The following is a 20,935-nucleotide window of genomic DNA, read 5'->3' as shown; positions in this document are numbered from 1 at the left end:
GACACGATTTTTAAAAGTAAAGTTTACAGAATTTGTCAAGTCGCTTCCGTACTCCACAAAATTTGAAACAGCAGGAGGAGCGGAGCACTTCAGAGTAATCCATGACAGGCAGGTGAAAGTCTGCCGGCTATGTATCCAGCCAGGACACATAGTAAGAGACTGCCCGGATTTCACCTGTTTCAAATGTGGCAAACAAGGACATTACGCCAGAGAGTGCGCAGAGAAGCAGCAGGAGGAGCAGCAGCAGGAGAAGGAGCAGGAGAAGGAGCAGACGGGAGAAGGAGTTTGGAGCCAGGAGACGATCGACGGAGAGGATCAAAGCCGGAGCGGAGATGGTGAAGAAGACGCGACTTCAGGACTGGAAGGAGAGGGAGAGGAGAGGATGCAGGAGGAAGAGGAAGAGGAAGAGGAGCAGGACGGAGAGGTAGAGACTGTAATGGAGACGCCGACGGAAGGAGAGAAAGACACAGAGACTGACAAAGGAGGGGAGAGAGACGCAGAAGCCAGAGGGACGGGAGGAGGGATGAACGGGGAAACAAGCGGGGTAAGGATGGTGGAAAAGGGGGGAAAGGGAATGAGTGGGGGTGCGGGGGTGAGTGGGATGGAGTGGGAGGTATCGGATATAACTGCGAGTGAGGACGATAACATGGAGAAAGTGGGAGAGGTGAGGAAAAGACCTAAAAGTAAGAGGCATAGTAAGAGACTGGAAAAAGTAAAAAAGAAAGCCGCTAAATGATAAGCACTCATGTTGACATCCCTTTTAATACTGCTAATGGCGCTCAGCTTTTCCTCCTTCAATAGTAATGGGCTTAGAGACCGAGACAGGAGACAGCAAACCTTGCTGGTGTGTGATGCAGATATTGTATGTTTACAAGAGACTCACTGGGATGATGTGTGTGTGAGAGAGACTGAGAGAGAATGGATGGGTGAGATGTATGTGAACAACGGGGGAGACAAATCAAGGGGGGTGGCAATCTTAGTAAAGAGGGGAGTGATTGAGAATGTTAGAAAGTGTTTGGATGATGGGGAAGGGAGAATGATTGGTATTATATTTGAGCACATGGGGAAAAAGTTTCAGTTAATTAATTTATATGCACCTAATGAGGAGAGAGAGAGAAGGGGTTTTTTTGAGAGGGTGGGAGGAGTGTGTGAGGACAACTGTATGATTGTGGGTGATTTCAATGTGTGGTGTGGAAGGTTGGATGCGTCATCGAGTGTATGTTATAGGAGTGATTCATCGAGGGGTGTGTTGAGAAAGGTGATGAGAGAAAGAGGGATGATTGATGTGTGGAGAGAGAGGAATCCAGAGGGGAGGGTTTTTTCCAGGAGACAAGTAGTGAGAGGGGTTTTAAAACAGAGTAGGATAGATTTAGTTTTGGGAGCAAAGGGCATAGTTGATAGGATAGGAAAGATAGAGTATAAAGTAACTGCACTTAGTGATCACATGGTGTTAGAGTTTAGTTTAAAACAACAAATTGAAAGGAGGGGAGGTGGTGTGTGGTGTCTGAATGGTGAACTAGTGAAAGATGAACTATATAAAAAGAAAGTGAGAGAATGTATAAACATGAGAATGAATGACAGTATGTATGAGGAGGATGTTGGGGGGTGGTGGGAGAATTTGAAAATAGAAATTAAAGAGTTGAGCATAAATTATAGTAGATGTAGGAATAGGAGAGCGAGAGAGAGAGAGAGAAAACTGAAGGAGGAGTTAGAAAGAGAGGTAGAGAGGATAGATGAGGAGGAGTGTGATCTGAAGAATTATATAAGAATTAAAGAAGAGCTGAAGGAGATAGAACAGAGGAAGTGTAAGGGAGCAATAGTCAGGAGTAGGGCAAGACATGTGATTGAGGGAGAGAAATGTACAGGGTATTTTTTAGGGCTAGAGAAAACAAAGCAGAAGAGGAATTATTTAGAACAGGTAGAAGGAAAGGAGGGAGAGAAAATTACAGATTTTGTAGGGATAGCAGAAAGGGTAGAAGAATTTTACAGGGAATTATTTAGGGCAGGAGAAGTGGATGAAGAGAGCATGAGGCAGGTGTTAGAGAAAGTAGAAGTGAAGGTGAGTGATGATGATAGGGAGATGTGTGAGGGTAACATAGGGACAGGAGAAATAGAAGCAGCCATAGCAGGGTTAGGTAGGAATAAAAGTCCAGGGATAGATGGTATTATTGGGGAGTTTTATATAGAATTTAGGGAGGAATTAGTGCCAGTGTTAGATAGATTGTTTAGATGGATAGAAGAGAAGGATAGGATGAAAGCAGATATGTCGACAGGGCTAGTTAGCATCATATATAAGAAAGGGAATAGGGATAGATTAGAAAACTACAGACCACTTACAATGCTGAACACAGATTACAAGATATTAGCACGGGTGTTAGCCAACAGGATTAAAAGAGTAATTGGGAGGGTGGTAGGGAGCACGCAGGCTTATAGTATACCAGGTAGGGATATAGCAGACACAGTAAGTAGCATTAGAGACACAATAGAGTATATGAAGAAAGGAAAGGGAGGGATTGTAGTAAGTTTAGATTTAAATAAGGCATTTGATAGGGTAGATCACACTTATTTGTACAGGGTGTTGGAGAAAATGGGTTTTGGGCATAGGTTAGGTGGATGGATTAGGAGGATGTATGAGGGGGCACACAGCTGTGTTAAAATTAATGGTATAGTCACAGACACATTTAGGTTAGAAAGGTCAGTTAGGCAAGGGTGTCCAATGTCAGCACTGCTGTACTCACTGTCAGCTGAACCACTCGCACTACTATTAAGGCAAAACAATAAAATCAGGGGGATAGAGCTACCAGGAGGACAAGAGAGTTTATTATATCAATATGCAGACGACACAACAGTCACAGTGAAGGACAGGGAAAGTATAGTTGAGGTATTAGATAGTTTAGAGCTGTATGGGAGGGCATCAGGGGCTAAAGTTAACATAGAGAAGTCAGAGATCATGTATATAGGAGAGGATAGCATAGGAAGGGTGGAGATAGGGTTAAAAGAGAAGCAGGATTATTTCAGAGTGTTAGGTGTTAATTTAGGGATAAAGGATAAGGAAGGGAGAGATATGCAATATGAAGGGATAATGAATAGTATTAGGAAGACATTAGGGTTTTGGAAGCGCAGAGGGTTAGGGTTGAAAGGGAAGGTGGTAGTTGTGAATGCGTTAGTGATGAGTAAGTTGGTGTATGTAATGAATGTGTTAGATGTACCTGAGAGAGTGATGAAGGAGGTGGAGAGAGTAGTGAGTGAGTTTCTGTGGGATGGGAAGGGAGTTAGAATAGCCAGGGAGGTGATGGAGAATGAGTATGAGGATGGAGGACTGAAACTGATTAATTTAGAAAAGAAGAAGAAAGCACTTAGGGTGAAAATGATGGTGAGGTATTTAAGGAACAACAGGGATCATACATGGAAGGTGTTTTTAAAAGAAGCGATTGATAAATGTGGAGGGTGTGGAGATAGTGCAGTGTTTATGGAACTGAAGAAAGGAATGTTGAGTGAGGTGTCTGATTTTTATAAGGAGGTGTTGGGATCATGGGGTGAGTTTGTGAAGTGTGTGAAGTATGAATGTAAGAATGTAAAGCAAGTATGGGAGCAGCCGGTGTTTTTAAATCCAAAAATCACATGGGAAGGAGAAGCACTTTATAACAGGTTGATGTGGAGGGCTGGGTTTAGGAAGGTGAGGGATTTAGTATATGAATATGTACCAGGGTTTATGAGGGCACAGGTGGTAGTTGATGAGGTGAGGGGCAGGGGGGATGAAATGTGGATGGGTACAGCAGAGGGGATGATGGACAAGATAAAGGGAGGGATGCCCAGAGAGTGGATGGAAATGATTGAGAGAGAGAATGTGGTGGATGAGGAAGGAGAGATTGAGATGTATGTAGGAGAAAGTGAGAAGAGAGTGAATCTGATGAGTGTGAAAACCAGAGTGTTGTATAAATGTTTAAGAGGGGGGGATGTGAGGAGACCAGCTGCAGAGAAAGTATGGATGAGAGTGATGAATGACATGGATGTGAAAAGAATATGGATGAATCTGAGAGTGAAATGGAATAGTAGTGAATGTGAGAATTTTGATTTTCTTTTAAGACACAACAGGGTTTTTAATAATTTAATTATAAGTAAGTTTGACGTGAATGTGAAGAAAGAATGTGATGTATGTGGAGTGGAAGTTGAAACATGTATGCATGAGTTTGTTGAATGTGAGGAGTTGCAGAGGTATTTTGAGAGATTGAAGGAGTTAATTAACAGGTGTTGGAATGAAAGATATGTAGAGAGAATGGAGTGGAAGGAATTGTGGTTGTTTGGAGTGGAAGGAAGAATGAAAGGGGTGAGTCTCTTGAACTACACATTGAGCCATGCAAGGTTTGCAGTCAAACTGAGGAGGAATCTGGCCCATTATGAGAAGAGGAAAGCTGACGTCTGGAGCATATTTAGGAGTGGATTGAAGAGGGATGTCAACATGATGTACAGATCAGTAGATAGTGAGGAATTTGAGAGAGGGTTCATTATGGGGAGTACCCTCATCAGGATTGGGGAAGATGGAGAGGTACAGATGGACTGGGGCGAGCAGTCTTGCCTCTCCAGTGAATTTTTTTAGAGTGTGGTTTGTTTTGGTTTTCGGTGTTTTTTGTTTTTTGTTGTTTGTTTTTCTCCTTTTTCCTTTTTTTTTAATTTGCTTTTTGTTTAGTTTGTTTATTTATTTATATATTTATTTTTTTTGTTTTGGCCTGAGTGTTTTGGCTACAGGCTTGCGTAGAGTATAATTTGTGGTTTTTTATGGTTTTTCTTTTTGCGTGTTTTTCCTTTTTATTGTCTGGGTTCTTATTTTTATTTCTTTTTTTTGGCCTGAGGGTTTTTGCTGCAGGCTGTATGTGGAGAAAGATTTGTGTGTACTCTATTTTGTTGTGTATTTTCTTTATGTTGGTTTGTTTTGGGTTTTTTATTTGGCCTGAGCGTTTTGGCTGCAGGCTACACAAACATAAATATTTGTGAGTATTTTATTTTGTTGTGTATTTTCTTTAAGGTGTCTGGGTTTTGTTTTATTTATTTGGCCTGAGTGTTTTGGCTGCAGGCTACACAAACAAAGATTTGTGAGAATTTTATTTTGGTGTATATTTTCTTTATGGTGTCTGGGTTTTTTTTTTCATTTATTTGGCCTGAGTGTTTTGGCTACAGGCTTTATGTGACAAATGAATTGAGTTTATTTTTGTTTTGTTTAGTATTTTCTTTCTGTTGTTCTCTTTGTAAATAACATGTCTTGTAAAAACTTATATTTTTGATAATAAAAAGAAAAAAAAACAAAAAAAACACGCCCGATCTCGTCTGATCTCGGAAGCTAAGCAGGGTCGGGCCTGGTTAGTACTTGGATTGGAGACCGCCTGGGAATACCAGGTGCTGTAAGCTTTTTTTCCCTCTCAGCTGTCACCAAAGGAGGGCGCTGTTGCTCCATCACCGCACACAGGGCTTTGAGGAACAAAAGCTGCAATCATTCCAGCTGTGTCTGAATGCACGCCAGAGAGGTGGCACTGAGACGCCTCACTTTCCAAGTAGTTTTTAGGGTTCCAGTTCTCACTGTTACAGCCTGTAAAAAGCCTGCAATCATCCCGCATGTACACAAATGGCCTGAGGAACAAGGTTGCAGTCCTTCCAGCTGTGTGTTTCTCCGCAGAAAAAAAAAACTATTCCTATCAAAGTACTGTTAAAGGATAGCATGTGTTTGATGGCTGAGACACCATTATCCGCCACTCAGCTGGTGTGAGCAACTGTCAGTGGTGTCACAGCATGTTTAAATGGGCTTTCTGCGGCCTGTTTCGTCGCTTACGGCCATACCACCCTGAACACGCCCAATCTCGTCTGATCTCGGAAGCTAAGCAGGGTCGGGCCTGGTTAGTACTTGGATGGGAGACCGCCTGGGAATACCAGGTGCTGTAAGCTTTTTTTCCCTCTCAGCTGTCACCAAAGGAGGGCGCTGTTGCTCCATCACCGCACACAGGGCTTTGAGGAACAAAAGCTGCAATCATTCCAGCTGTGTCTGAATGCACGCCAGAGAGGTGGCACTGAGACGCCTCACTTTCCAAGTAGTTTTTAGGGTTCCAGTTCTCACTGTTACAGCCTGTAAAAAGCCTGCAATCATCCCGCATGTACACAAATGGCCTGAGGAACAAGGTTGCAGTCCTTCCAGCTGTGTGTTTCTCCGCAGAAAAAAAAAAACTATTCCTATCAAAGTACTGTTAAAGGATAGCATGTGTTTGATGGCTGAGACACCATTATCCGCCACTCAGCTGGTGTGAGCAACTGTCAGTGGTGTCACAGCATGTTTAAATGGGCTTTCTGCGGCCTGTTTCGTCGCTTACGGCCATACCACCCTCAACACGCCCGATCTCGTCTGATCTCGGAAGCTAAGCAGGGTCGGGCCTGGTTAGTACTTGGATGGGAGACCGCCTGGGAATACCAGGTGCTGTAAGCTTTTTTTCCCTCTCAGCTGTCACCAAAGGAGGGCGCTGTTGCTCCATCACCGCACACAGGGCTTTGAGGAACAAAAGCTGCAATCATTCCAGCTGTGTCTGAATGCACGCCAGAGAGGTGGCACTGAGACGCCTCACTTTCCAAGTAGTTTTTAGGGTTCCAGTTCTCACTGTTACAGCCTGTAAAAAGCCTGCAATCATCCCGCATGTACACAAATGGCCTGAGGAACAAGGTTGCAGTCCTTCCAGCTGTGTGTTTCTCCGCAGAAAAAAAAAAACTATTCCTATCAAAGTACTGTTAAAGGATAGCATGTGTTTGATGGCTGAGACACCATTATCCGCCACTCAGCTGGTGTGAGCAACTGTCAGTGGTGTCACAGCATGTTTAAATGGGCTTTCTGCGGCCTGTTTCGTCGCTTACGGCCATACCACCCTCAACACGCCCGATCTCGTCTGATCTCGGAAGCTAAGCAGGGTCGGGCCTGGTTAGTACTTGGATGGGAGACCGCCTGGGAATACCAGGTGCTGTAAGCTTTTTTTCCCTCTCAGCTGTCACCAAAGGAGGGCGCTGTTGCTCCATCACCGCACACAGGGCATTGAGGAACAAAAGCTGCAATCATTCCAGCTGTGTCTGAATGCACGCCAGAGAGGTGGCACTGAGACGCCTCACTTTCCAAGTAGTTTTTAGGGTTCCAGTTCTCACTGTTACAGCCTGTAAAAAGCCTGCAATCATCCCGCATGTACACAAATGGCCTGAGGAACAAGGTTGCAGTCCTTCCAGCTGTGTGTTTCTCCGTAGAAAAAAAAAAACTATTTCTATCAAAGTACTGTTAAAGGATAGCATGTGTTTGATGGCTGAGACACCATTATCCGCCACTCAGCTGGTGTGAGCAACTGTCAGTGGTGTCACAGCATGTTTAAATGGGCTTTCTGCGGCCTGTTTCGTCGCTTACAGCCATACCACCCTGAACACGCCCGATCTCGTCTGATCTCGGAAGCTAAGCAGGGTCGGGCCTGGTTAGTACTTGGATGGGAGACCGCCTGGGAAATACCAGGTGCTGTAAGCTTTTTTTCCCTCTCAGCTGTCACCAAAGGAGGGCGCTGTTGCTCCATCACCGCACACAGGGCTTTGAGGAACAAAAGCTGCAATCATTCCAGCTGTGTCTGAATGCACGCCAGAGAGGTGGCACTGAGACGCCTCACTTTCCAAGTAGTTTTTAGGGTTCCAGTTCTCACTGTTACAGCCTGTAAAAAGCCTGCAATCATCCCGCATGTACACAAATGGCCTGAGGAACAAGGTTGCAGTCCTTCCAGCTGTGTGTTTCTCCGCAGAAAAAAAAAAACTATTCCTATCAAAGTACTGTTAAAGGATAGCATGTGTTTGATGGCTGAGACACCATTATCCGCCACTCAGCTGGTGTGAGCAACTGTCAGTGGTGTCACAGCATGTTTAAATGGGCTTTCTGCGGCCTGTTTCGTCGCTTACGGCCATACCACCCTCAACACGCCCGATCTCGTCTGATCTCGGAAGCTAAGCAGGGTCGGGCCTGGTTAGTACTTGGATGGGAGACCGCCTGGGAATACCAGGTGCTGTAAGCTTTTTTTCCCTCTCAGCTGTCACCAAAGGAGGGCGCTGTTGCTCCATCACCGCACACAGGGCTTTGAGGAACAAAAGCTGCAATCATTCCAGCTGTGTCTGAATGCACGCCAGAGAGGTGGCACTGAGACGCCTCACTTTCCAAGTAGTTTTTAGGGTTCCAGTTCTCACTGTTACAGCCTGTAAAAAGCCTGCAATCATCCCGCATGTACACAAATGGCCTGAGGAACAAGGTTGCAGTCCTTCCAGCTGTGTGTTTCTCCGCAGAAAAAAAAAAACTATTCCTATCAAAGTACTGTTAAAGGATAGCATGTGTTTGATGGCTGAGACACCATTATCCGCCACTCAGCTGGTGTGAGCAACTGTCAGTGGTGTCACAGCATGTTTAAATGGGCTTTCTGCGGCCTGTTTCGTCGCTTACGGCCATACCACCCTCAACACGCCCGATCTCGTCTGATCTCGGAAGCTAAGCAGGGTCGGGCCTGGTTAGTACTTGGATGGGAGACCGCCTGGGAATACCAGGTGCTGTAAGCTTTTTTTCCCTCTCAGCTGTCACCAAAGGAGGGCGCTGTTGCTCCATCACCGCACACAGGGCATTGAGGAACAAAAGCTGCAATCATTCCAGCTGTGTCTGAATGCACGCCAGAGAGGTGGCACTGAGACGCCTCACTTTCCAAGTAGTTTTTAGGGTTCCAGTTCTCACTGTTACAGCCTGTAAAAAGCCTGCAATCATCCCGCATGTACACAAATGGCCTGAGGAACAAGGTTGCAGTCCTTCCAGCTGTGTGTTTCTCCGTAGAAAAAAAAAAACTATTTCTATCAAAGTACTGTTAAAGGATAGCATGTGTTTGATGGCTGAGACACCATTATCCGCCACTCAGCTGGTGTGAGCAACTGTCAGTGGTGTCACAGCATGTTTAAATGGGCTTTCTGCGGCCTGTTTCGTCGCTTACAGCCATACCACCCTGAACACGCCCGATCTCGTCTGATCTCGGAAGCTAAGCAGGGTCGGGCCTGGTTAGTACTTGGATGGGAGACCGCCTGGGAAATACCAGGTGCTGTAAGCTTTTTTTCCCTCTCAGCTGTCACCAAAGGAGGGCGCTGTTGCTCCATCACCGCACACAGGGCTTTGAGGAACAAAAGCTGCAATCATTCCAGCTGTGTCTGAATGCACGCCAGAGAGGTGGCACTGAGACGCCTCACTTTCCAAGTAGTTTTTAGGGTTCCAGTTCTCACTGTTACAGCCTGTAAAAAGCCTGCAATCATCCCGCATGTACACAAATGGCCTGAGGAACAAGGTTGCAGTCCTTCCAGCTGTGTGTTTCTCCGCAGAAAAAAAAAAACTATTCCTATCAAAGTACTGTTAAAGGATAGCATGTGTTTGATGGCTGAGACACCATTATCCGCCACTCAGCTGGTGTGAGCAACTGTCAGTGGTGTCACAGCATGTTTAAATGGGCTTTCTGCGGCCTGTTTCGTAGCTTACGGCCATACCACCCTGAACACGCCCGATCTCGTCTGATCTCGGAAGCTAAGCAGGGTCGGGCCTGGTTAGTACTTGGATGGGAGACCGCCTGGGAATACCAGGTGCTGTAAGCTTTTTTTCCCTCTCAGCTGTCACCAAAGGAGGGCGCTGTTGCTCCATCACCGCACACAGGGCTTTGAGGAACAAAAGCTGCAATCATTCCAGCTGTGTCTGAATGCACGCCAGAGAGGTGGCACTGAGACGCCTCACTTTCCAAGTAGTTTTTAGGGTTCCAGTTCTCACTGTTACAGCCTGTAAAAAGCCTGCAATCATCCCGCATGTACACAAATGGCCTGAGGAACAAGGTTGCAGTCCTTCCAGCTGTGTGTTTCTCCGCAGAAAAAAAAAACTATTCCTATCAAAGTACTGTTAAAGGATAGCATGTGTTTGATGGCTGAGACACCATTATCCGCCACTCAGCTGGTGTGAGCAACTGTCAGTGGTGTCACAGCATGTTTAAATGGGCTTTCTGCGGCCTGTTTCGTAGCTTACGGCCATACCACCCTGAACACGCCCGATCTCGTCTGATCTTGGAAGCTAAGCAGGGTCGGGCCTGGTTAGTACTTGGATGGGAGACCGCCTGGAAATACCAGGTGCTGTAAGCTTTTTTTCCCTCTCAGCTGTCACCAAAGGAGGGCGCTGTTGCTCCATCACCGCACACAGGGCTTTGAGGAACAAAAGCTGCAATCATTCCAGCTGTGTCTGAATGCACGCCAGAGAGGTGGCACTGAGACGCCTCACTTTCCAAGTAGTTTTTAGGGTTCCAGTTCTCACTGTTACAGCCTGTAAAAAGCCTGCAATCATCCCGCATGTACACAAATGGCCTGAGGAACAAGGTTGCAGTCCTTCCAGCTGTGTGTTTCTCCGCAGAAAAAAAAAAACTATTCCTATCAAAGTACTGTTAAAGGATAGCATGTGTTTGATGGCTGAGACACCATTATCCGCCACTCAGCTGGTGTGAGCAACTGTCAGTGGTGTCACAGCATGTTTAAATGGGCTTTCTGCGGCCTGTTTCTTGCTTACGGCCATACCACCCTGAACACGCCCGATCTCGTCTGATCTCGGAAGCTAAGCAGGGTCGGGCCTGGTTAGTACTTGGATGGGAGACCGCCTGGGAATACCAGGTGCTGTAAGCTTTTTTTCCCTGTCAGCTGTCACCAAAGGAGGGCGCTGTTGCTCCATCACCGCACACAGGGCTTTGAGGAACAAAAGCTGCAATCATTCCAGCTGTGTCTGAATGCACGCCAGAGATTTGGCACTGAGACGCCTCACTTTCCAAGTAGTTTTTAGGGTTCCAGTTCTCACTGTTACAGCCTGTAAAAAGCCTGCAATCATCCCGCATGTACACAAATGGCCTGAGGAACAAGGTTGCAGTCCTTCCAGCTGTGTGTTTCTCCGCAGAAAAAAAAAAAACTATTCCTATCAAAGTACTGTTAAAGGATAGCATGTGTTTGATGGCTGAGACACCATTATCCGCCACTCAGCTGGTGTGAGCAACTGTCAGTGGTGTCACAGCATGTTTAAATGGGCTTTCTGCGGCCCGTTTCGTAGCTTACGGCCATACCACCCTGAACACGCCCGATCTCGTCTGATCTCGGAAGCTAAGCAGGGTCGGGCCTGGTTAGTACTTGGATGGGAGACCGCCTGGGAATACCAGGTGCTGTAAGCTTTTTTTCCCTGTCAGCTGTCACCAAAGGAGGGCGCTGTTGCTCCATCACCGCACACAGGGCTTTGAGGAACAAAAGCTGCAATCATTCCAGCTGTGTCTGAATGCACGCCAGAGAGGTGGCACTGAGACGCCTCACTTTCCAAGTAGTTTTTAGGGTTCCAGTTCTCACTGTTACAGCCTGTAAAAAGCCTGCAATCATCCCGCATGTACACAAATGGCCTGAGGAACAAGGTTGCAGTCCTTCCAGCTGTGTGTTTCTCCGCAGAAAAAAAAAAACTATTCCTATCAAAGTACTGTTAAAGGATAGCATGTGTTTGATGGCTGAGACACCATTATCCGCCACTCAGCTGGTGTGAGCAACTGTCAGTGGTGTCACAGCATGTTTAAATGGGCTTTCTGCGGCCTGTTTCGTAGCTTACGGCCATACCACCCTGAACACGCCCGATCTCGTCTGATCTCGGAAGCTAAGCAGGGTCGGGCCTGGTTAGTACTTGGATGGGAGACCGCCTGGGAATACCAGGTGCTGTAAGCTTTTTTTCCCTCTCAGCTGTCACCAAAGGAGGGCGCTGTTGCTCCATCACCGCACACAGGGCTTTGAGGAACAAAAGCTGCAATCATTCCAGCTGTGTCTGAATGCACGCCAGAGAGGTGGCACTGAGACGCCTCACTTTCCAAGTAGTTTTTAGGGTTCCAGTTCTCACTGTTACAGCCTGTAAAAAGCCTGCAATCATCCCGCATGTACACAAATGGCCTGAGGAACAAGGTTGCAGTCCTTCCAGCTGTGTGTTTCTCCGCAGAAAAAAAAAAACTATTCCTATCAAAGTACTGTTAAAGGATAGCATGTGTTTGATGGCTGAGACACCATTATCCGCCACTCAGCTGGTGTGAGCAACTGTCAGTGGTGTCACAGCATGTTTAAATGGGCTTTCTGCGGCCTGTTTTGTAGCTTACGGCCATACCACCCTGAACACGCCCGATCTCGTCTGATCTCGGAAGCTAAGCAGGGTCGGGCCTGGTTAGTACTTGGATGGGAGACCGCCTGGGAATACCAGGTGCTGTAAGCTTTTTTTCCCTCTCAGCTGTCACCAAAGGAGGGCGCTGTTGCTCCATCACCGCACACAGGGCTTTGAGGAACAAAAGCTGCAATCATTCCAGCTGTGTCTGAATGCACGCCAGAGAGGTGGCACTGAGACGCCTCACTTTCCAAGTAGTTTTTAGGGTTCCAGTTCTCACTGTTACAGCCTGTAAAAAGCCTGCAATCATCCCGCATGTACACAAATGGCCTGAGGAACAAGGTTGCAGTCCTTCCAGCTGTGTGTTTCTCCGCAGAAAAAAAAAAACTATTCCTATCAAAGTACTGTTAAAGGATAGCATGTGTTTGATGGCTGAGACACCATTATCCGCCACTCAGCTGGTGTGAGCAACTGTCAGTGGTGTCACAGCATGTTTAAATGGGCTTTCTGCGGCCTGTTTCGTAGCTTACGGCCATACCACCCTGAACACGCCCGATCTCGTCTGATCTCGGAAGCTAAGCAGGGTCGGGCCTGGTTAGTACTTGGATGGGAGACCGCCTGGGATTACCAGGTGCTGTAAGCTTTTTTTCCCTCTCAGCTGTCACCAAAGGAGGGCGCTGTTGCTCCATCACCGCACACAGGGCTTTGAGGAACAAAAGCTGCAATCATTCCAGCTGTGTCTGAATGCACGCCAGAGAGGTGGCACTGAGACGCCTCACTTTCCAAGTAGTTTTTAGGGTTCCAGTTCTCACTGTTACAGCCTGTAAAAAGCCTGCAATCATCCCGCATGTACACAAATGGCCTGAGGAACAAGGTTGCAGTCCTTCCAGCTGTGTGTTTCTCCGCAGAAAAAAAAAAACTATTCCTATCAAAGTACTGTTAAAGGATAGCATGTGTTTGATGGCTGAGACACCATTATCCGCCACTCAGCTGGTGTGAGCAACTGTCAGTGGTGTCACAGCATGTTTAAATGGGCTTTCTGCGGCCTGTTTCGTAGCTTACGGCCATACCACCCTGAACACGCCCGATCTCGTCTGATCTCGGAAGCTAAGCAGGGTCGGGCCTGGTTAGTACTTGGATGGGAGACCGCCTGGGAATACCAGGTGCTGTAAGCTTTTTTTCCCTCTCAGCTGTCACCAAAGGAGGGCGCTGTTGCTCCATCACCGCACACAGGGCTTTGAGGAACAAAAGCTGCAATCATTCCAGCTGTGTCTGAATGCACGCCAGAGAGGTGGCACTGAGACGCCTCACTTTCCAAGTAGTTTTTAGGGTTCCAGTTCTCACTGTTACAGCCTGTAAAAAGCCTGCAATCATCCCGCATGTACACAAATGGCCTGAGGAACAAGGTTGCAGTCCTTCCAGCTGTGTGTTTCTCCGCAGAAAAAAAAAAACTATTCCTATCAAAGTACTGTTAAAGGATAGCATGTGTTTGATGGCTGAGACACCATTATCCGCCACTCAGCTGGTGTGAGCAACTGTCAGTGGTGTCACAGCATGTTTAAATGGGCTTTCTGCGGCCTGTTTTGTAGCTTACGGCCATACCACCCTGAACACGCCCGATCTCGTCTGATCTCGGAAGCTAAGCAGGGTCGGGCCTGGTTAGTACTTGGATGGGAGACCGCCTGGGAATACCAGGTGCTGTAAGCTTTTTTTCCCTGTCAGCTGTCACCAAAGGAGGGCGCTGTTGCTCCATCACCGCACACAGGGCTTTGAGGAACAAAAGCTGCAATCATTCCAGCTGTGTCTGAATGCACGCCAGAGAGGTGGCACTGAGACGCCTCACTTTCCAAGTAGTTTTTAGGGTTCCAGTTCTCACTGTTACAGCCTGTAAAAAGCCTGCAATCATCCCGCATGTACACAAATGGCCTGAGGAACAAGGTTGCAGTCCTTCCAGCTGTGTGTTTCTCCGCAGAAAAAAAAAAAACTATTCCTATCAAAGTACTGTTAAAGGATAGCATGTGTTTGATGGCCGAGACACCATTATCCGCCACTCAGCTGGTGTGAGCAACTGTCAGTGGTGTCACAGCATGTTTAAATGGGCTTTCTGCGGCCCGTTTCGTAGCTTACGGCCATACCACCCTGAACACGCCCGATCTCGTCTGATCTCGGAAGCTAAGCAGGGTCGGGCCTGGTTAGTACTTGGATGGGAGACCGCCTGGGAATACCAGGTGCTGTAAGCTTTTTTTCCCTGTCAGCTGTCACCAAAGGAGGGCGCTGTTGCTCCATCACCGCACACAGGGCTTTGAGGAACAAAAGCTGCAATCATTCCAGCTGTGTCTGAATGCACGCCAGAGAGGTGGCACTGAGACGCCTCACTTTCCAAGTAGTTTTTAGGGTTCCAGTTCTCACTGTTACAGCCTGTAAAAAGCCTGCAATCATCCCGCATGTACACAAATGGCCTGAGGAACAAGGTTGCAGTCCTTCCAGCTGTGTGTTTCTCCGCAGAAAAAAAAAAAACTATTCCTATCAAAGTACTGTTAAAGGATAGCATGTGTTTGATGGCTGAGACACCATTATTCGCCACTCAGCTGGTGTGAGCAACTGTCAGTGGTGTCACAGCATGTTTAAATGGGCTTTCTGCGGCCTGTTTCGTAGCTTACGGCCATACCACCCTGAACACGCCCGATCTCGTCTGATCTCGGAAGCTAAGCAGGGTCGGGCCTGGTTAGTACTTGGATGGGAGACCGCCTGGGAATACCAGGTGCTGTAAGCTTTTTTTCCCTCTCAGCTGTCACCAAAGGAGGGCGCTGTTGCTCCATCACCGCACACAGGGCTTTGAGGAACAAAAGCTGCAATCATTCCAGCTGTGTCTGAATGCACGCCAGAGAGGTGGCACTGAGACGCCTCACTTTCCAAGTAGTTTTTAGGGTTCCAGTTCTCACTGTTACAGCCTGTAAAAAGCCTGCAATCATCCCGCATGTACACAAATGGCCTGAGGAACAAGGTTGCAGTCCTTCCAGCTGTGTGTTTCTCCGCAGAAAAAAAAAACTATTCCTATCAAAGTACTGTTAAAGGATAGCATGTGTTTGATGGCTGAGACACCATTATCCGCCACTCAGCTGGTGTGAGCAACTGTCAGTGGTGTCACAGCATGTTTAAATGGGCTTTCTGCGGCCTGTTTCGTAGCTTACGGCCATACCACCCTGAACAAGCCCGATCTCGTCTGATCTGGGAAGCTAAGCAGGGTCGGGCCTGGTTAGTACTTGGATGGGAGACCGCCTGGGAATACCAGGTGCTGTAAGCTTTTTTTCCCTCTCAGCTGTCACCAAAGGAGGGCGCTGTTGCTCCATCACCGCACACAGGGCTTTGAGGAACAAAAGCTGCAATCATTCCAGCTGTGTCTGAATGCACGCCAGAGAGGTGGCACTGAGACGCCTCACTTTCCAAGTAGTTTTTAGGGTTCCAGTTCTCACTGTTACAGCCTGTAAAAAGCCTGCAATCATCCCGCATGTACACAAATGGCCTGAGGAACAAGGTTGCAGTCCTTCCAGCTGTGTGTTTCTCCGCAGAAAAAAAACAACTATTCCTATCAAAGTACTGTTAAAGGATAGCATGTGTTTGATGGCTGAGACACCATTATCCGCCACTCAGCTGGTGTGAGCAACTGTCAGTGGTGTCACAGCATGTTTAAATGGGCTTTCTGCGGCCTGTTTCGTAGCTTACGGCCATACCACCCTGAACACGCCCGATCTCGTCTGATCTCGGAAGCTAAGCAGGGTCGGGCCTGGTTAGTACTTGGATGGGAGACCGCCTGGGAATACCAGGTGCTGTAAGCTTTTTTTCCCTCTCAGCTGTCACCAAAGGAGGGCGCTGTTGCTCCATCACCGCACACAGGGCTTTGAGGAACAAAAGCTGCAATCATTCCAGCTGTGTCTGAATGCACGCCAGAGAGGTGGCACTGAGACGCCTCACTTTCCAAGTAGTTTTTAGGGTTCCAGTTCTCACTGTTACAGCCTGTAAAAAGCCTGCAATCATCCCGCATGTACACAAATGGCCTGAGGAACAAGGTTGCAGTCCTTCCAGCTGTGTGTTTCTCCGCAGAAAAAAAAAACTATTCCTATCAAAGTACTGTTAAAGGATAGCATGTGTTTGATGGCTGAGACACCATTATCCGCCACTCAGCTGGTGTGAGCAACTGTCAGTGGTGTCACAGCATGTTTAAATGGGCTTTCTGCGGCCTGTTTCGTAGCTTACGGCCATACCACCCTGAACAAGCCCGATCTCGTCTGATCTGGGAAGCTAAGCAGGGTCGGGCCTGGTTAGTACTTGGATGGGAGACCGCCTGGGAATACCAGGTGCTGTAAGCTTTTTTTCCCTCTCAGCTGTCACCAAAGGAGGGCGCTGTTGCTCCATCACCGCACACAGGGCTTTGAGGAACAAAAGCTGCAATCATTCCAGCTGTGTCTGAATGCACGCCAGAGAGGTGGCACTGAGACGCCTCACTTTCCAAGTAGCTTTTAGGGTTCCAGTTCTCACTGTTACAGCCTGTAAAAAGCCTGCAATCATCCCGCATGTACACAAATGGCCTGAGGAACAAGGTTGCAGTCCTTCCAGCTGTGTGTTTCTCCGCAGAAAAAAAAAAACTATTCCTATCAAAGTACTGTTAAAGGATAGCATGTGTTTGATGGCTGAGACACCATTATCCGCCACTCAGCTGGTGTGAGCAACTGTCAGTGGTGTCACAGCATGTTTAAATGGGCTTTCTGCGGCCTGTTTCTTGCTTACGGCCATACCACCCTGAACACGCCCGATCTCGTCTGATCTCGGAAGCTAAGCAGGGTCGGGCCTGGTTAGTACTTGGATGGGAGACCGCCTGGGAATACCAGGTGCTGTAAGCTTTTTTTCCCTCTCAGCTGTCACCAAAGGAGGGCGCTGTTGCTCCATCACCGCACACAGGGCTTTGAGGAACAAAAGCTGCAATCATTCCAGCTGTGTCTGAATGCACGCCAGAGAGGTGGCACTGAGACGCCTCACTTTCCAAGTAGTTTTTAGGGTTCCAGTTCTCACTGTTACAGCCTGTAAAAAGCCTGCAATCATCCCGCATGTACACAAATGGCCTGAGGAACAAGGTTGCAGTCCTTCCAGCTGTGTGTTTCTCCGCAGAAAAAAAAAACTATTCCTATCAAAGTACTGTTAAAGGATAGCATGTGTTTGATGGCTGAGACACCATTATCCGCCACTCAGCTGGTGTGAGCAACTGTCAGTGGTGTCACAGCATGTTTAAATGGGCTTTCTGCGGCCTGTTTCGTCGCTTACGGCCATACCACCCTGAACACGCCCGATCTCGTCTGATCTCGGAAGCTAAGCAGGGTCGGGCCTGGTTAGTACTTGGATGGGAGACCGCCTGGGAATACCAGGTGCTGTAAGCCTTTTTTCCCTCTCAGCTGTCACCAAAGGAGGGCGCTGTTGCTCCATCACCGCACACAGGGCTTTGAGGAACAAAAGCTGCAATCATTCCAGCTGTGTCTGAATGCACGCCAGAGAGGTGGCACTGAGACGCCTCACTTTCCAAGTAGTTTTTAGGGTTCCAGTTCTCACTGTTACAGCCTGTAAAAAGCCTGCAATCATCCCGCATGTACACAAATGGCCTGAGGAACAAGGTTGCAGTCCTTCCAGCTGTGTGTTTCTCCGCAGAAAAAAAAAAACTATTCCTATCAAAGTACTGTTAAAGGATAGCATGTGTTTGATGGCTGAGACACCATTATCCGCCACTCAGCTGGTGTGAGCAACTGTCAGTGGTGTCACAGCATGTTTAAATGGGCTTTCTGCGGCCTGTTTCGTCGCTTACGGCCATACCACCCTGAACACGCCCGATCTCGTCTGATCTCGGAAGCTAAGCAGGGTCGGGCCTGGTTAGTACTTGGATGGGAGACCGCCTGGGAATACCAGGTGCTGTAAGCTTTTTTTCCCTCTCAGCTGTCACCAAAGGAGGGCGCTGTTGCTCCATCACCGCACACAGGGCTTTGAGGAACAAAAGCTGCAATCATTCCAGCTGTGTCTGAATGCACGCCAGAGAGGTGGCACTGAGACGCCTCACTTTCCAAGTAGTTTTTAGGGTTCCAGTTCTCACTGTTACAGCCTGTAAAAAGCCTGCAATCATCCCGCATGTACACAAATGGCCTGAGGAACAAGGTTGCAGTCCTTCCAGCTGTGTTTCTCCGCAGAAAAAAAACAACTATTCCTATCAAAGTACTGTTAAAGGATAGCATGTGTTTGATGGCTGAGACACCATTATCCGCCACTCAGCTGGTGTGAGCAACTGTCAGTGGTGTCACAGCATGTTTAAATGGGCTTTCTGCGGCCTGTTTCGTAGCTTACGGCCATACCACCCTGAACACGCCCGATCTCGTCTGATCTCGGAAGCTAAGCAGGGTCGGGCCTGGTTAGTACTTGGATGGGAGACCGCCTGGGAATACCAGGTGCTGTAAGCTTTTTTTCCCTCTCAGCTGTCACCAAAGGAGGGCGCTGTTGCTCCATCACCGCACACAGGGCTTTGAGGAACAAAAGCTGCAATCATTCCAGCTGTGTCTGAATGCACGCCAGAGAGGTGGCACTGAGACGCCTCACTTTCCAAGTAGTTTTTAGGGTTCCAGTTCTCACTGTTACAGCCTGTAAAAAGCCTGCAATCATCCCGCATGTACACAAATGGCCTGAGGAACAAGGTTGCAGTCCTTCCAGCTGTGTGTTTCTCCGCAGAAAAAAAACAACTATTCCTATCAAAGTACTGTTAAAGGATAGCATGTGTTTGATGGCTGAGACACCATTATCCGCCACTCAGCTGGTGTGAGCAACTGTCAGTGGTGTCACAGCATGTTTAAATGGGCTTTCTGCGGCCTGTTTCGTAGCTTACGGCCATACCACCCTGAACACGCCCGATCTCGTCTGATCTCGGAAGCTAAGCAGGGTCGGGCCTGGTTAGTACTTGGATGGGAGACCGCCTGGGAATACCAGGTGCTGTAAGCTTTTTTTCCCTCTCAGCTGTCACCAAAGGAGGGCGCTGTTGCTCCATCACCGCACACAGGGCTTTGAGGAACAAAAGCTGCAATCATTCCAGCTGTGTCTGAATGCACGCCAGAGAGGTGGCACTGAGACGCCTCACTTTCCAAGTAGTTTTTAGGGTTCCAGTTCTCACTGTTACAGCCTGTAAAAAGCCTGCAATCATCCCGCATGTACACAAATGGCCTGAGGAACAAGGTTGCAGTCCTTCCAGCTGTGTGTTTCTCCGCAGAAAAAAAAAAACTATTCCTATCAAAGTACTGTTAAAGGATAGCATGTGTTTGATGGCTGAGACACCATTATCCGCCACTCAGCTGGTGTGAGCAACTGTCAGTGGTGTCACAGCATGTTTAAATGGGCTTTCTGCGGCCTGTTTCGTAGCTTACGGCCATACCACCCTGAACACACCCGATCTCGTCTGATCTCGGAAGCTAAGCAGGGTCGGGCCTGGTTAGTACTTGGATGGGAGACCGCCTGGGAATACCAGGTGCTATAAGCTTTTTTTCCCTCTCAGCTGTCACCAAAGGAGGGCGCTGTTGCTCCATCACCGCACACAGGGCTTTGAGGAACAAAAGCTGCAATCATTCCAGCTGTGTCTGAATGCACGCCAGAGAGGTGGCACTGAGACGCCTCACTTTCCAAGTAGTTTTTAGGGTTCCAGTTCTCACTGTTACAGCCTGTAAAAAGCCTGCAATCATCCCGCATGTACACAAATGGCCTGAGGAACAAGGTTGCAGTCCTTCCAGCTGTGTGTTTCTGCGCAGAAAAAAAAAAACTATTCCTATCAAAGTACTGTTAAAGGATAGCATGTGTTTGATGGCTGAGACACCATTATCCGCCACTCAGCTGGTGTGAGCAACTGTCAGTGGTGTCACAGCATGTTTAAATGGGCTTTCTGCGGCCTGTTTCGTCGCTTACGGCCATACCACCCTGAACACGCCCAATCTCGTCTGATCTCGGAAGCTAAGCAGGGTCGGGCCTGGTTAGTACTTGGATGGGAGACCGCCTGGGAAATACCAGGTGCTGTAAGCTTTTTTTCCCTCTCAGCTGTCACCAAAGGAGGGCGCTGTTGCTCCATCACCGCACACAGGGCTTTGAGGAACAAAAGCTGCAATCATTCCAGCTGTGTCTGAATGCACGCCAGAGAGGTGGCACTGAGACGCCTCACTTTCCAAGTAGTTTTTAGGGTTCCAGTTCTCACTGTTACAGCCTGTAAAAAGCCTGCAATCATCCCGCATGTACACAAATGGCCTGAGGAACAAGGTTGCAGTCCTTCCAGCTGTGTGTTTCTCCGCAGAAAAAAAAAACTATTCCTATCAAAGTACTGTTAAAGGATAGCATGTGTTTGATGGCTGAGACACCATTATCCGCCACTCAGCTGGTGTGAGCAACTGTCAGTGGTGTCACAGCATGTTTAAATGGGCTTTCTGCGGCCTGTTTCGTAGCTTACGGCCATACCACCCTGAACACGCCCGATCTCGTCTGATCTCGGAAGCTAAGCAGGGTCGGGCCTGGTTAGTACTTGGATGGGAGACCGCCTGGGAATACCATGTGCTGTAAGCTTTTTTTCCCTCTCAGCTGTCACCAAAGGAGGGCGCTGTTGCTCCATCACCGCACACAGGGCTTTGAGGAACAAAAGCTGCAATCATTCCAGCTGTGTCTGAATGCACG

At 47.9% G+C, this 20,935-nt stretch overlaps 29 non-coding genes across 29 annotated transcripts; all 29 read left to right on the top strand.

The window, feature by feature from the left end:
- The first annotated feature begins 5,815 nt into the window (after positions 1-5,815).
- On the top strand, positions 5,816-5,934 carry LOC128370668 (5S ribosomal RNA). Its single transcript, XR_008322755.1, has one exon. It is a non-coding gene; the product is annotated as a 5S ribosomal RNA (ribosomal RNA).
- A 413-nt stretch (positions 5,935-6,347) lies between these two features.
- On the top strand, positions 6,348-6,466 carry LOC128370598 (5S ribosomal RNA). The gene has a single exon (XR_008322689.1). It is a non-coding gene; the product is annotated as a 5S ribosomal RNA (ribosomal RNA).
- A 413-nt stretch (positions 6,467-6,879) lies between these two features.
- Positions 6,880-6,998, top strand: LOC128370597 (5S ribosomal RNA). The gene has a single exon (XR_008322688.1). It is a non-coding gene; the product is annotated as a 5S ribosomal RNA (ribosomal RNA).
- A 413-nt stretch (positions 6,999-7,411) lies between these two features.
- On the top strand, positions 7,412-7,531 carry LOC128370631 (5S ribosomal RNA). Its single transcript, XR_008322720.1, has one exon. It is a non-coding gene; the product is annotated as a 5S ribosomal RNA (ribosomal RNA).
- Positions 7,532-7,944: 413 nt separating this feature from the next.
- On the top strand, positions 7,945-8,063 carry LOC128370596 (5S ribosomal RNA). Its single transcript, XR_008322687.1, has one exon. It is a non-coding gene; the product is annotated as a 5S ribosomal RNA (ribosomal RNA).
- A 413-nt stretch (positions 8,064-8,476) lies between these two features.
- Positions 8,477-8,595, top strand: LOC128370595 (5S ribosomal RNA). The gene has a single exon (XR_008322686.1). It is a non-coding gene; the product is annotated as a 5S ribosomal RNA (ribosomal RNA).
- Positions 8,596-9,008: 413 nt separating this feature from the next.
- On the top strand, positions 9,009-9,128 carry LOC128370630 (5S ribosomal RNA). The gene has a single exon (XR_008322719.1). It is a non-coding gene; the product is annotated as a 5S ribosomal RNA (ribosomal RNA).
- Positions 9,129-9,541: 413 nt separating this feature from the next.
- LOC128370132 (5S ribosomal RNA) lies at positions 9,542-9,660 on the top strand. The gene has a single exon (XR_008322263.1). It is a non-coding gene; the product is annotated as a 5S ribosomal RNA (ribosomal RNA).
- A 412-nt stretch (positions 9,661-10,072) lies between these two features.
- LOC128369886 (5S ribosomal RNA) lies at positions 10,073-10,191 on the top strand. The gene has a single exon (XR_008322050.1). It is a non-coding gene; the product is annotated as a 5S ribosomal RNA (ribosomal RNA).
- A 412-nt stretch (positions 10,192-10,603) lies between these two features.
- LOC128370120 (5S ribosomal RNA) lies at positions 10,604-10,722 on the top strand. Its single transcript, XR_008322256.1, has one exon. It is a non-coding gene; the product is annotated as a 5S ribosomal RNA (ribosomal RNA).
- A 414-nt stretch (positions 10,723-11,136) lies between these two features.
- On the top strand, positions 11,137-11,255 carry LOC128370108 (5S ribosomal RNA). The gene has a single exon (XR_008322250.1). It is a non-coding gene; the product is annotated as a 5S ribosomal RNA (ribosomal RNA).
- Positions 11,256-11,668: 413 nt separating this feature from the next.
- LOC128370096 (5S ribosomal RNA) lies at positions 11,669-11,787 on the top strand. Its single transcript, XR_008322242.1, has one exon. It is a non-coding gene; the product is annotated as a 5S ribosomal RNA (ribosomal RNA).
- A 413-nt stretch (positions 11,788-12,200) lies between these two features.
- Positions 12,201-12,319, top strand: LOC128370084 (5S ribosomal RNA). The gene has a single exon (XR_008322231.1). It is a non-coding gene; the product is annotated as a 5S ribosomal RNA (ribosomal RNA).
- Positions 12,320-12,732: 413 nt separating this feature from the next.
- Positions 12,733-12,851, top strand: LOC128370685 (5S ribosomal RNA). The gene has a single exon (XR_008322771.1). It is a non-coding gene; the product is annotated as a 5S ribosomal RNA (ribosomal RNA).
- A 413-nt stretch (positions 12,852-13,264) lies between these two features.
- Positions 13,265-13,383, top strand: LOC128370073 (5S ribosomal RNA). The gene has a single exon (XR_008322220.1). It is a non-coding gene; the product is annotated as a 5S ribosomal RNA (ribosomal RNA).
- Positions 13,384-13,796: 413 nt separating this feature from the next.
- Positions 13,797-13,915, top strand: LOC128370060 (5S ribosomal RNA). The gene has a single exon (XR_008322209.1). It is a non-coding gene; the product is annotated as a 5S ribosomal RNA (ribosomal RNA).
- A 414-nt stretch (positions 13,916-14,329) lies between these two features.
- On the top strand, positions 14,330-14,448 carry LOC128370049 (5S ribosomal RNA). The gene has a single exon (XR_008322198.1). It is a non-coding gene; the product is annotated as a 5S ribosomal RNA (ribosomal RNA).
- Positions 14,449-14,862: 414 nt separating this feature from the next.
- On the top strand, positions 14,863-14,981 carry LOC128370038 (5S ribosomal RNA). The gene has a single exon (XR_008322187.1). It is a non-coding gene; the product is annotated as a 5S ribosomal RNA (ribosomal RNA).
- A 412-nt stretch (positions 14,982-15,393) lies between these two features.
- On the top strand, positions 15,394-15,512 carry LOC128369928 (5S ribosomal RNA). Its single transcript, XR_008322089.1, has one exon. It is a non-coding gene; the product is annotated as a 5S ribosomal RNA (ribosomal RNA).
- A 413-nt stretch (positions 15,513-15,925) lies between these two features.
- Positions 15,926-16,044, top strand: LOC128370026 (5S ribosomal RNA). The gene has a single exon (XR_008322178.1). It is a non-coding gene; the product is annotated as a 5S ribosomal RNA (ribosomal RNA).
- Positions 16,045-16,456: 412 nt separating this feature from the next.
- On the top strand, positions 16,457-16,575 carry LOC128369927 (5S ribosomal RNA). Its single transcript, XR_008322088.1, has one exon. It is a non-coding gene; the product is annotated as a 5S ribosomal RNA (ribosomal RNA).
- Positions 16,576-16,987: 412 nt separating this feature from the next.
- Positions 16,988-17,106, top strand: LOC128370015 (5S ribosomal RNA). Its single transcript, XR_008322167.1, has one exon. It is a non-coding gene; the product is annotated as a 5S ribosomal RNA (ribosomal RNA).
- Positions 17,107-17,518: 412 nt separating this feature from the next.
- LOC128370291 (5S ribosomal RNA) lies at positions 17,519-17,637 on the top strand. Its single transcript, XR_008322402.1, has one exon. It is a non-coding gene; the product is annotated as a 5S ribosomal RNA (ribosomal RNA).
- A 413-nt stretch (positions 17,638-18,050) lies between these two features.
- On the top strand, positions 18,051-18,169 carry LOC128370002 (5S ribosomal RNA). The gene has a single exon (XR_008322155.1). It is a non-coding gene; the product is annotated as a 5S ribosomal RNA (ribosomal RNA).
- A 411-nt stretch (positions 18,170-18,580) lies between these two features.
- On the top strand, positions 18,581-18,699 carry LOC128369991 (5S ribosomal RNA). Its single transcript, XR_008322144.1, has one exon. It is a non-coding gene; the product is annotated as a 5S ribosomal RNA (ribosomal RNA).
- Positions 18,700-19,112: 413 nt separating this feature from the next.
- LOC128369979 (5S ribosomal RNA) lies at positions 19,113-19,231 on the top strand. The gene has a single exon (XR_008322133.1). It is a non-coding gene; the product is annotated as a 5S ribosomal RNA (ribosomal RNA).
- A 413-nt stretch (positions 19,232-19,644) lies between these two features.
- LOC128370518 (5S ribosomal RNA) lies at positions 19,645-19,763 on the top strand. Its single transcript, XR_008322615.1, has one exon. It is a non-coding gene; the product is annotated as a 5S ribosomal RNA (ribosomal RNA).
- Positions 19,764-20,176: 413 nt separating this feature from the next.
- Positions 20,177-20,296, top strand: LOC128369907 (5S ribosomal RNA). Its single transcript, XR_008322071.1, has one exon. It is a non-coding gene; the product is annotated as a 5S ribosomal RNA (ribosomal RNA).
- A 412-nt stretch (positions 20,297-20,708) lies between these two features.
- On the top strand, positions 20,709-20,827 carry LOC128370644 (5S ribosomal RNA). Its single transcript, XR_008322732.1, has one exon. It is a non-coding gene; the product is annotated as a 5S ribosomal RNA (ribosomal RNA).
- Positions 20,828-20,935: the final 108 nt, after the last annotated feature.

This window comes from Scomber japonicus, chromosome 12 (genome assembly GCF_027409825.1).
Source record: "Scomber japonicus isolate fScoJap1 chromosome 12, fScoJap1.pri, whole genome shotgun sequence".
Taxonomy (NCBI): Eukaryota; Metazoa; Chordata; class Actinopteri; order Scombriformes; family Scombridae; genus Scomber; species Scomber japonicus.
Note: the sequence above shows the minus strand (reverse complement) of the source record. Positions and strands in the feature narration are given on the sequence as shown.